Below are 12,959 nucleotides of genomic sequence, written 5' to 3'. Positions count from 1 at the left end.
AACTGAAAAAGTTTTTGGAAGGTGAACAACCCCTTTTAATAAAAGAGGACTTACTGCCAGTTTCGGCAATGCATGGTTCTGAATGACTTTAGAAAAGGGACCAATTGTGAAACCTCTAGTGCATTACTATCATAATTATAGTAATAATTAAGTAAATATAATTTATAGCAATATAGAAACTGTAGTGTGATCAGATGTAGCAAGGATTTGGTCATTAGATTCTCTTCAATGTAGCCAGAATACAGGTAGCTGAACGGCTCAGTAATGAAACAGTACAAGTGATTCCCGATGTACGAGTTGTAAGTACGCTAAGTATTCTATCTGCGGCATGATGATTGATAGCATTATACAGATCTCTTGTATTAAAAGAGAGCAGATCTTAGTCAATGATCCATGCAAAATCGGGTCATTAAAATATTTATCTGCCTGGCTGCTTAATGCAAAGGAAACTTCATTTTTGATTTATAAATGGGCTGCAAATGCATTTTGTATTCGTACTATAGAATTTATAATAATCCTGATGAATAGCAGGCGATTTGTTTTTCACACAAACACGACCATTGCAGAAGTGGATATCTCGCCCTCAGTAACTATTTGTAATCTCTGATCTTACTGTGCCTGTAGAGTTGAAGAAAATATTGCTCCTTCAATAATTGATATTTCATTAACCATTATCATAATTATTCCTTTCCTGACTACATAGACTTTCATATGATTTATCCACTACTGAAGAGAGATTTTGCTGCATGTTCATATATAATATGATTTTTGAAAAGCGATTATGAAACTGTTTGTAATTTTGTGTTAGAAAACCACACATAGGCACCCCAAAAATAATAAATAAATGCAGCACCCAAATGTGATACACAGACTTTACTTTTGGATAGCGGGCAGTTACACAAACATACAGCACTAACACCAGCATTCAGTGGTGTAACTAGATGTTACTGGGCCCCACAGCAAATTCATTTCAGGGCCCCCAACATATCTAGAGGTTGTCCTGTTTTACCAATATTTTTGTTGAAATTTCTCATTAATTAGGGCCTTGTGGGGCTCCCTATACCTCCTGGGGCCCCCTGCAGCCACAGGGTCTGCTTCCTCTGTAGTTACGCCATGGCCAACATTAATTTAGAGTAGACAACTTGATAGTGTTTTATTAATAACATAGTTATCCATTTTCAGTGTATTATCAACTGAATGAAGACAAATTAATATTAATTAGCATCCATTTCCATTTTAAATTGTTATTTATTAATTCTTAATTAAACTCACTAATGGATACTGATTAAACATCTCACCCACCAGGCAATTGTGTTGACTTGTTGGGGTCACATAATCCCTCTCTCCAGCTGGTGACAGAAATTTGTGGGGATAATATGGGGTTAGGATTTGGTAAAATATACAAAACAATTTACATAGCAGAGCTGCTATAACTGGTCCAAAATGATAGACCTGCCCATCTGATCCATCAATGAGACTGTTCCATTGTGGACTACTCAACACATTGTTGCAGTGACGGATGAATGACATGAGGGGCCCCCTAGGCTACATCCACACAGGGTCCCCCCTTCTAGCTACTAAGCTACTTCTAGGCAGATGTGCCTGACCGGACCCATCATTGCATATATATATATATATATATATATATATATTTATATGGGGGTGCTGGATGTTTGTTTGTTTTTGCTCTTGATGAAGATCGAAACGTTGAGGCTTAATAATAATAAAACATTTTTTGTTTTTTCACTAAAACCCTGTGAGTGCCGCAATCCTTTTTCTCTGCTTATTTCCCATGCTGGCACCCAGGTATTAATTTTGTCTACGGAGTGCACCATTCCTTTGGTTTTATATATATATACACACACACATACATATAGTAAATAAAGACCAGCAACACCGAGATTTCTCCCTATCCAAAAAAAACAAAAACAAATATATATATATATATATATATATATATATATAATTCAGTAAGCAGGACCCGCACTCGTTCAAATTCAGTGAAATAAAAGTGTCTTTATTCACAGGTTCATTTTCCAATGGAAAATGAACCTGTGAATAAAGACACTTTTATTTCACTGAATTTGAACGAGTGCGGGTCCTGCTTACTGAATTGTATTACACTTTGACCAACGCACCAACATCGATTGAAACAAATCCGGAAGGAGTGCGTCCACTGAACCGACAGAATATATATATATATATATATATATCGTCGAAAAAGGCAGGCACTCACAGGTCTTAAGATGCACGAAAATCGGTGAAATTTATTGAAAATAAATAACTGACGTTTCGGGTAATCCTATAGCCTTTCTCAAAGTGAAAAAGGCTATAGGATTAGCCGAAATGTCAGATATATATATATATATATATATATCTGGATACGCATTAAAGAATAAAGACACATTTATTCACTTGACTATGGAGTGCGAGTCCATTTACTGATATGTACAACAAAGTTGACCAAACGCACCCGCATTGACTACAGTCTGGTAAGAGTGCACACGCTGAATACAAGTTATATATATGTATATATATATATATATATATATATATATATATATATATATATATATATATATATATATATATATATATATATATAAAATAGAAATAATAACTGAAAAAGCTAGATAGACCCCTGATATAATTCTACCCCTGCATTGTTACTATATATATATATATATATATATATAAATATAAATATATATATATATATATATATATATATATATATATATATATATATATATATATATATATATATATACACTGTATGTAGGAGTTTTAACAGTGCTGAGCTAAGTTTGTGGTCTATTTGCCTGCATATTCGATAGTACAGGTATTGGACCCATTATCTGGAAGTCCATTATGCAGAAATCTCAGAATTTAAATGTCCATTTAAATTTCATTTTAATCAAATAATTCATGTTTTGAAAAATAAATTCCTTTTTGTCTGTAATAATAAAACAGTACAGTACCTTGTACTCAATCCCAGCTATGCAATATGTTGGCGCTATATAAATACATGTTAATAACTAAGATATAATTAATCCTTATTGGAAGCAAAACATTCCTATTGGGCTTATTTAATGTTCAAATGATTTTTAGTAGACAGAGTATGGCGATCTAAATTATTGAAAGATCCCTTATCTCGAAAACCCCAAGTCCTTAGAATTCTGTATAGTAGATCCCATACTAATACTGGGGGGAAAGGAATTTACCTAATTTGTTTAAACATTAAAGAACTGATTTAATTTGCAGCAATTCATGAATAGAATTGTAGCTGCAATATTCTTCTTCAACAACTGTGAGTGCAATTTATCTGCAATACATAAATCAGGGAGCTTTTTATAAGAATATTCAGAAGAATGTGGAAAAAAGTATGCCCAGGGCTTGGACAGCAACCAGAATGGACAGCAGGAAATATACATTGTATGGAAAATATAACATCATTATTAGCCACAACTAGGACTGAGCCTCAGCATTGCTGCTTTATTTGTCTATCTTCTTTAAAATGTTATTATTTTTCAAAGTAAACCAGCATGGACAAATTAGCAGAAGTGATGCTTGCTAGGTTGCTTATAATGTAAATACCCATATTTTCTACTTTTTATTTTCCTTTAAGGTTTATGATTTAGAAAAAGTCTAGAATGGGTATACAATTTGTGGATTAGCACAAGGTGTCCGTATCCATGATGAACTTCTGCAGCATAAGCTATAGATACATATCTGGCACCTCTAAAGTAAATGCCATTTACCTTCATGGGCAATGCAAAACGTGTGCACTGTATATTCTCGCTCTGTATTGTGAGCGTACCTAGCATAAGAAATCTAATTTCAGATTTTATGGTGTAACTAAGAAAAAAGAATTGTTGCATGAGATTGTATTCTGTCCTCCCACAAAATGCTAACTAAAGGAACCTTTTTTTTTTATTTTTTAAGAAATCAATGAAAACTTATACAAGTGTAAAAATGAGAGGCAGCATTGCTTGTGTCAGTTGGAGACCATGCATCTCCTAAGTGATGGATCTCTGTGTGTTTGTTTGCTACTTAGACTTCTCTGAACAGTAATTATTTTGACCTTTCTGGTTTAAGAAAGCGAACAAGAATTATTATGAGCTGAAAGCAGTAAATGAATTCTCGCCGCCTTCCTTACGGATGAGTAAGAAGTGAGAAAAATGACCTGTGTCTATTAGTGTTTCAGTAGAGAATATGGTCCTGCACCATCCAAAACAGTATGCACAACATTAACTCCTACTAAGCAATATTCTAGTACATTCTTACTGATTAGGACATTAAGGAACTACTGTAATATTCTATTGCAATATCCTTAGCTTTGCATATCAATATGCTTTCTTGCTGTCATATTATAGTAATGGGAGAGGAATTAAATATTTGCTATTGGATTTCTTTGCGATTTATATCTCCTTGATAACTACTTTCATGGCAAATGGAATAGTTATCAGTTTTTCAGAATAGGCAAACTTTGTGCAACATACTATATATGCAAGATACAGTGGGATTTTGGCCACATTATTTTTCTGCCAATACATCTGTAGTTAAACAGTAACAAGGAAAGTGTTGGTAAGGGGTATTGCTCTTATCACTTTCTGTTGCACAAAACAAAAGGGGACCTATTATCAATAAACATCCAAAACCAGCAATGCTATTTCCAATAGTGTTCTTTTAGCAAACACTTCCTGCTTCCCATTTTTCTGTAATGAAATTATTGTGCCTTGTATTGATGTTAACAGTGTCGGCATAAATCAGTGCTTATGACAAACAATCATTGTGTGTGTGTATCTGTCTATCTATATATATATATATATATCTATATATATATATATATATATATATATATTGTATGAGTATATATATATATATATATATATATATATATATATATATATATATATATATAAAATTCTACTGCACTCAAAAAGTTTATAGTAAATATTAGTTACCCAAACACGTATGTCATAGGATGCAAGGTTACCCATTCCAATTAGAAGAAATGAGGTTCCGTCTAAATATTGGGAAGGGTTTTTTTACAGTGACAGCTGTGAAGATGTGGAATTCTCCCTGAATCAGTTGTACAGGCTTATACATTAGATAGCTTTAAGAAAGTGGTTGGATTGCTTTTTAGCAAGTGAGGGAATACAGGGTTATGGAAGCTTGGAAGCTTGTAGTACAAGTTGATCCAGATCCAGGGACCAGTCCAATTTCCATTTTGGAGTCAGGAAGGATTATTTTCCCCCACTGAATTAAATTGGAGAGGCTTCAAATGGGTTTTTTTTTTTGCCTTCTCTGGATCAAATAGCAGTTAGGCAGGTTAACATAGAGTTAAAAGTTTGAACTTGATGGACTTTTTTCAACCTAACTATATATGTTACTGTGTTACATTAATGGCAACATTTTGGAAAATCACATTTCCTTTATTAAGTATGTCCTTGTGTATAGATATACATAGTTACATAGTTAAATTAGTTTGAAAAAAGACAAAGTCCATCAAGTTCAACCCCTCCAAATGAAAACCCAGCATCCATACACACACCCCTCTCTACTTTAATTAAATTCTATATACCCATATCTATACTAACTATAGAGCTTAGTATCACAATAGCCTTTGATATTATGTCTGTCCAAAAAATCATCCAAGCCATTCTTAAAGGCATTAACTGAATCAGCCATCACAACATCACCCGGAAGTGCATTCCACAATCTCACTGTCCTGACTGTGAAGAACCCCCTACGTTGCTTCAAATGAAAGTTCTTTTCTTCTAGTCTGAAGGGGTGGCCTCTGGTACGGTGATCCTCTTTATGGGTAAAAAGGTCCCCTGCCATTTGTCTATAATGTCCTCTAATGTACTTGTAAAGTGTAATCATGTCCCCTCGCAAGCGCCTTTTTTCCAGAGAAAACAACCCCAACCTTGACAGTCTACCCTCATAATACCTGACATAATACTGCAGCATGTATGGCACAGTATAAACAAAAGGAAAAGAGAAGAGCTGTTTAACCCTTGTGCATACTAATGCTTTAGCAATTGCATTAACCCCTTTACCCTGTTACCATTTAAATACCGTCCCATTGCATGCATCATACAGGCAAGGATCACAACCCAGAAACAGTCAGGTCACAGGACAGCTGTAGATGAGGTAGAAGAAATAATCACAGTGTACCTAACCCACTTACTCCATGACGAACCTTGCAATCTCATATGTCAAATCTCAATATTGATGTGTTCGTCAGGAAAACCTCAGCCTGCACTGAACCCTAATCTGCAAATCCTTAACCCACAAAATGTTTCCATTGTAGGACCGGTTCCCAAACTATATCTGCATATTCTCATACAGAAGAGAAGTGCACTTCCTTGAACCCAAATGGTTGCACCTATTTCAACCAAAAAGCTCATCCGATCTACAGGTCTTGTGAGTTTTGGGTCAACCCACACATCACTACTTCTCAACCAATGCTCACAGAACACCTACATAACCTATAGTGCTCATTTCCAACTGCTAGGTGCTGTTGCGACCATAAATATTTGCACTAAAAAATCCCATTCAGTAAACAAACTTGGGTCAATAGGCACTCCTTACACCCCATATAATTGCACTCGGTGCTGTTCTGTCTGTCCTGCCCTCTCTTGTGAATCATGTACGATGTGCCTATTGACGATTAAGACTTTAATTTGTTTACTTTCCACATGTTTAAAAATCTTTTAAATTTAAGGGATGGTGTTACAAATTACTAAAGGACCACAATTAGTTGTGTTTTATAGTCACATGACATAAACAGTCTGGATTCTGTCCAGGATTTTTAGAGGTGTATTTATCAGTGGGTGAAAGTAAGCGTTTACTATTCGTTAAATACATTTTTAAAAATCCCATAGCAATGAATAGAGAGTGGGGGAATTTTAATCACACATTTTGAATAAACCTGCCCCTAAGTGTGCAGCATTCACTGATCATATATATATATTTTTTAAATATTTTTATTTATACAAATATACTCAGTGACATTCATTTCAGTATATAATCTTAATAACAATAAATATATTATCAAGAATGTAATCGGTTTGTTACATCAGAAGTTGGACATAATGTTACAATAACATCGATTGTCAAATTACCTGTATACAATATGTAGTTTCACGCCTTATAGCATTCATATAGCATTATCTAGACATAACCAATGTCTTACATTTTTGTTAATGATATAACAAGCCTACAGAAATGACCCTGTAGTAAAATTATATTACAATAACATAATTTGTTTTACAAATAAACATAAATTGCAATCACTGATCATATATTTATATACAATGTAAGCTCATAAAATAACAAATTCAGCCCCAACATCAGAGCTGACCCACAAACGCCACTCATTCACATACAAACGACACTAGTGGCAACCCTGAGGGTCTGATTTATGAGTGCTCGAGCCTTCAGGCGGGTGCCACATGAATACTTTTACATATAACAGTCCCTGCTCTAGAAGCAATTTACACATGTTTAAAAGCATGTATAACCCTAATTTGGTTACTGTCTCTTTAAATAGCAATTAACCCTTGGCAATCCAGGGCACTGAGTCCCTTTTGCATTTGAAAAGTACTGGGAACTGGGATTTACAGCGCAGTGCCTCCACCTAGGGAACACTGAGGAGCACACCTCAGTAGATTTCTACTAGGAAAAATAAAACACACACAGTTTGCAATAAAGCAAATATAAACTTTATATAAACTGTATTTAGTAACTGTAAATGCAAATCACACAATATAGCGTTTACTTTGGGGAACCTGTATGGAGTATAAACCCCTGGCACAATCTCTCAATGCCACAGTCCCACACCTGGGGTGGATAATTGCGGAATCACTCTGGACAGTTCAATGTCCCTTTCCCAAGAGCTCTTATGTCCCCAGGGAGCACTTCCTGCCCCAAGGTACCTTTCCCTTTGAAAGTAGTAGCCACTCCCACGTGGCAGGTACACAAGCAAGACCTGTTCTCACCCTGGGGAAACACACAATAGCCAAAGTATCCACAGGCAGGAGACAGAAACTGGCACTCCCTAATGCTCACAAACTTTATCCGGCAGAGCAAAATACAGCCTTTTCTTTTACTTCTTCCCGGAACTCATTTTTAAGCAGCACTGCACACACCCCAGATCTGGATCTCTCTGGCTGCTGCAGCTTAGAACCCCTGTTAAGCTCTGTTGGAGACCCTGTACATTTGGCTCCAAAGTCAGGCACTCCCTCTCTCCCAAGGATGCATTGGGGCACCCAGCCAATAAAATGGCTCTCCAGCCTGTAACTGGACTGGATGATGTCACAGACAGAAAAAGGGAAGGATTTGTCTGATCCCTTACACATGTTTAAAATAAAAAGCAAAAATATTCACAGTTTACATTATTGCAACATAATTAATTTGTAGCTATTCTGTTAGCCAGTCAGATGTGTAGTCCCAACATGCAGAAGGTTCCTTTATAATAACACTCCTCCTAGGCAGCTGTTAAGCTCCCATTTAAGCTCCACTAATGGAAAGGATAACATTGCATTGAAAAGAAAAAATCCATAACTCACTATACAGATGCTAGGAGCATCTCACTGACACAGGGGGCATATTTATTGAGCAGAGAAGAACCTATTCCCCGCACCAATTCCAAACATTTTTTTTTTTGTGTTAAACTAATATGTCATGAAATCATTGTCATTCTATACAGTACAATATTTATATGTGATTTATCTAATTTTGGAGAAATGCAATAAAAGTCATTGCAGGAAAAATATCACTCATGAGAACAAATTTTTGTTAATTATTTTTCCTTTGCACAAAATTAATATAGGGTTTGTGAAACTTCTGGGAAGTGAAAAAATTGCATATTTCTTTGTGGTATACAGATCGGAAACCCGTTATGCAGAAAGCTCCAAATTACAGGAAGGCCATCTCTCACTCCATTTTAAGAAAATAATTCTAATTTTTAAAACTGATTTCCCTTTTCTCCTTTTACATTTTTCTTATTAAAAAAAGAACTTGATGGTAACTAAACTGCATAGATCCATATTGGTGGCAAAACAATCCGATTGGGTTTGTATGGTGATCCAAATTACAGAAAGATTCCTTATTAATAAAATACCAGGTCCAGAGCATTCCATATAATAGAACCCATACCTGCATGTATTAAACGTTTATTATTGTTTTTTGGATTTGGGGGGACATATATAATTGCTTCATAATGCACATGCATATTTTGCCAAGACAATGTTTTCCATATCTATTAAATTGTGTACCTCAAATTATAAACACAACCTGGCTTTATTTGAATCACAAAATAAATGTCACCCAAATTAATAAATAAGCCTCAAAGTGTGTAAAACAACTTATTGCTGAAAAATTTATTGTGACACCAAATAATGAAAAATATTACATTGAAAACTGCACATTTTTGCTATTATTAATGCATTTGCATTTAAACTACTGAACCATCCATTTGCATCACAAAACATGTATACATGAACTGAACTGTGAAGACTATGGAAAGGTAATACAGTCCTCTATTGTACATACACTGCTGAAATACAGATCTTTCTTTTATGAAGAAACAAACTGTGAAATTGTGCTTTTAATTGAACTTTGAGCCTGTCAGCTCTGGGGTCAGTGTTTGGAGTCATCTTGTTGTGCTGTTATTCTTACTGTTCGGTTAATATAATTAGCTGCACATGGTTTGAATCAAAGTGCTGCTGTTGGATTTCTGGGTGCAGATAGGAATACAGATGTGTCATGGTACTCGAGACATTACACAGAGGCAAACTGGCCATAGAACATGTACAAACAATTTAAATCACATAATTGAGAGGGGCAGAGCATGGGTTCAATCCTCACTAACAGAAAATGTCACTTTTATTAAAACAGGCACATGCATGGGTAATTATGCAATCATTTCTGTGCGAGTTTATCAAGGATTGGGCTCGGGCTGGAAGTGGCAATATAACAGCAATTGAATTTGGCAACGAGCAATTCTAAATCCCATTAATGTTCACTCGTTTCATTGCAGCCATCCCTGTACCCAAGGAACCAGGGTTAAACTGTGCGATACTTCACACTGAGCTATTACAGGGCACAAATCAGGTTTTATGCAAGTGCAAGTCCTTGTATAGGTATGGGACCTGTTATCCAGAAAGCTCAGGACCTAGATAAAGAATTTGTCTGTAATTTGCATTTTCATAACTTAAGTCTACTGAAAATAACATTTAAATATGAATTAAGCCCAAAAGGATTATTGCCTACAATAATTATATTTTAGTTGGGATCAGTACAAGGTACTGTTGTATTATTACAGATAAAAAGGAAATCATTTTTAAAAAATACATATTATTCGATTATAGTGGTCTCTATGGGAGACAGCCTTCAAGTAATTTCGGAGCTTTCCTGATAACAGGTTTTCAAATAACAGATCCCATACCTATGGTAAGAACTGAACGTATGCATACCTCCCAACTGTCCCGTTTTTAGAGGGACAGTCTCTCTTTTGACTGCTCAACCTGCAGTCCCTCATTTGTACTGGAAAGTCCAGTTTTTCTCTGCACTGAACAGTCAGAAAAAGAAACAAAGTTTCTAACATAGTTGGCTTTTGGCAGAGAGAACAGAACAGCCACAACAGAAGATAAGATACATTTGTAACAATTCAAATGTATCTAGATAAGCAAAGAAGTAATTGTAACAATATAAGATAACAGGTCCCTTGGGAAATGTTAGAGACTCACATCTTAAAGGGCAATTCACCTTCATTGGCAAAACTGTAATAACTGAAAAAAAACACAGATATATGTATCATAACCTGCAGAATTTTGTAAATTGAACATGTTAATTAGGGAGTGTGGCCACAAAAATGGGCGTGGTAAAAATTGCCACACTTCGCACAGCAACTTTTTTGTCCCTCTTTTTATTTCCAAAATGTTGGGAGGTATGCGTATGGGGCAGGTTTACTTATTTTTTTTTGTTTACTTATGATTGTTAAGGAACAAATGATTTGGATCAGTCCTCAAGCAAGCACTGAAATGTATTACCCCAATGGCTAATTTATAATAGACCTGCTATATATTATAAGTAAATCAAACTTTTTCTGATATACAGTAACTGATACTGATTAAATCTGAACAAATAAAAATGCCTTTGAAATAATAGAGCTGTTGCTTAAAGCTTTCATCCTACATCAGTTGTTCTTTTGGCTGGCCTATGATAAAGAATTCTGCTCACTTGGGCAATGCCAAATACTGTTTTAAAGGACCAGTAACACCAAAAAATGTAAGTATTTTAAAGAAATTATAGTATACTGTACTGTTGAGCTGCACTAGTAAAACTGGTGTGTTTGTTTCAGAAACTCTACTATAGTTTATATAAACAATGGACCATGGGGGCAACCATTCAAGCAAAGTGTACATAGTAGATATCAAATAAGTTCCAAAGAATCCCATTGTATACTAAAGAGTTTATCTGTTATCGGCTGTGTATCCTGTGCCTTTTTGTAGCCTTGAATGACTGCCCCCATGGCTACATAGCAACTTGTTTATATAAACTATGGTACTAGTGCAGTAGTGCAGCACAACAGTGCAATCTAGTGAAACAGTTTGATTTTTTTTTTTCTGACATTTATCAAATTGATCAAGCTGGTAGACAAGTCTGATCAGCCAGTTTCATCATAGTTGACAATGTATAGGAACCCTGAAGAATTTTGCTTATTTCTGTGAGGTACAGATGCAGTGAATCCAGGATTCGGGAGTCGGCCAGGATTCAAACTTTTTCAGCAGGATTCGGATTTGGCTGAATCCTTGTGCCTGGCTGAATCGAATACGAATCGTAATTTGCATATGTAATTCAGGGGCATGAAGGGAACTCATGTCACTTTTTCTTTTTCGGCCTCTAATTTGCATATGCAAATTAGAATTCGGATTTGGTTCGTTATTCAGCTGAATCTTTCTTACAGGATTCGGGGATTCGGCCGAATCCCAAATAGTGGATTCGGTGCATCCCTAGTACAGACTGCCCAATCCATTAGTGTACAGTGGTGTTGTTTAGTATTTAGTATATAGGCATCCATAGGCCTGTGCCGTTGGCTTTAGGGTTGTGGCCCTTGGGTACCTATATAAAACAAATCCCCAAAACCCACCGCTGGACACTTTTGGCTACATCTGGTGGTGAAGCTAAGGGAGAGGGGGGTGCCCAGTGATGCATGTGCATCTGCAGACCAGCAATAGAAAGGGGGAAAGCCAAAGTCTGATGTTTGGAGCATCCTTAAAGTGTTTATAAGAGAGTTTCCTTTATTTCTAGGAGACAGCAATCTTAGGGGTAAATTTATCAGAGTGTGAAGTTAGAAATCGCCACAGTCCTCTAGAATGAAATTCCGCCACTCTTCATTCATTTCTATGGGATTTTTAAAAGAGCATTTATCAATGGGTGAAAGTTCATCCTTTGGTAAAAACGCCTTTCAAAATCCCATAGAAATGACTGGAGAGTGGCGGAATTTCACTGGAGAGTGGTGGAATTTCACTGTAGAGGACTGTGGCAATCTCTAACTTCACTTTTTGATAAATATACCCCCAAGTCTGCAAATGGAAGCACCAATCCGAGCTTACACCCACACAATCTTTCCTTTCTGCAGAGCATTGAAATAAATCGGTCTCAGACAAATCTGATGGTGCTGTTAACAGGGACATCCCTAAGAATAAAATGTATCTTGTTGACTAGTATTTCGGTAAAAATTAGCACCTACAATGACTGTCGAGTAAAGCAGCAGATATTCAGTTCAGTTGCACCAGATGCTAAAGAGTTGCTATAAAATATAAGACCTTAATGTGTGTGTATGTGCTGCATATGGTACTCATCAGTTCCACACTAACAATGATTTGTAGCCCCATTTCTCCCAACAGATGAGCCAAGGCATTGTAGCCCCTTACTGGAGGGAA

This window comes from Xenopus laevis, chromosome 4S, assembly GCF_017654675.1.
Source record: "Xenopus laevis strain J_2021 chromosome 4S, Xenopus_laevis_v10.1, whole genome shotgun sequence".
Lineage (NCBI taxonomy): Eukaryota > Metazoa > Chordata > Amphibia > Anura > Pipidae > Xenopus > Xenopus laevis.
The sequence above is the reverse complement of the archived record's forward strand: the minus strand, read 5'-3'. Positions refer to the sequence as shown.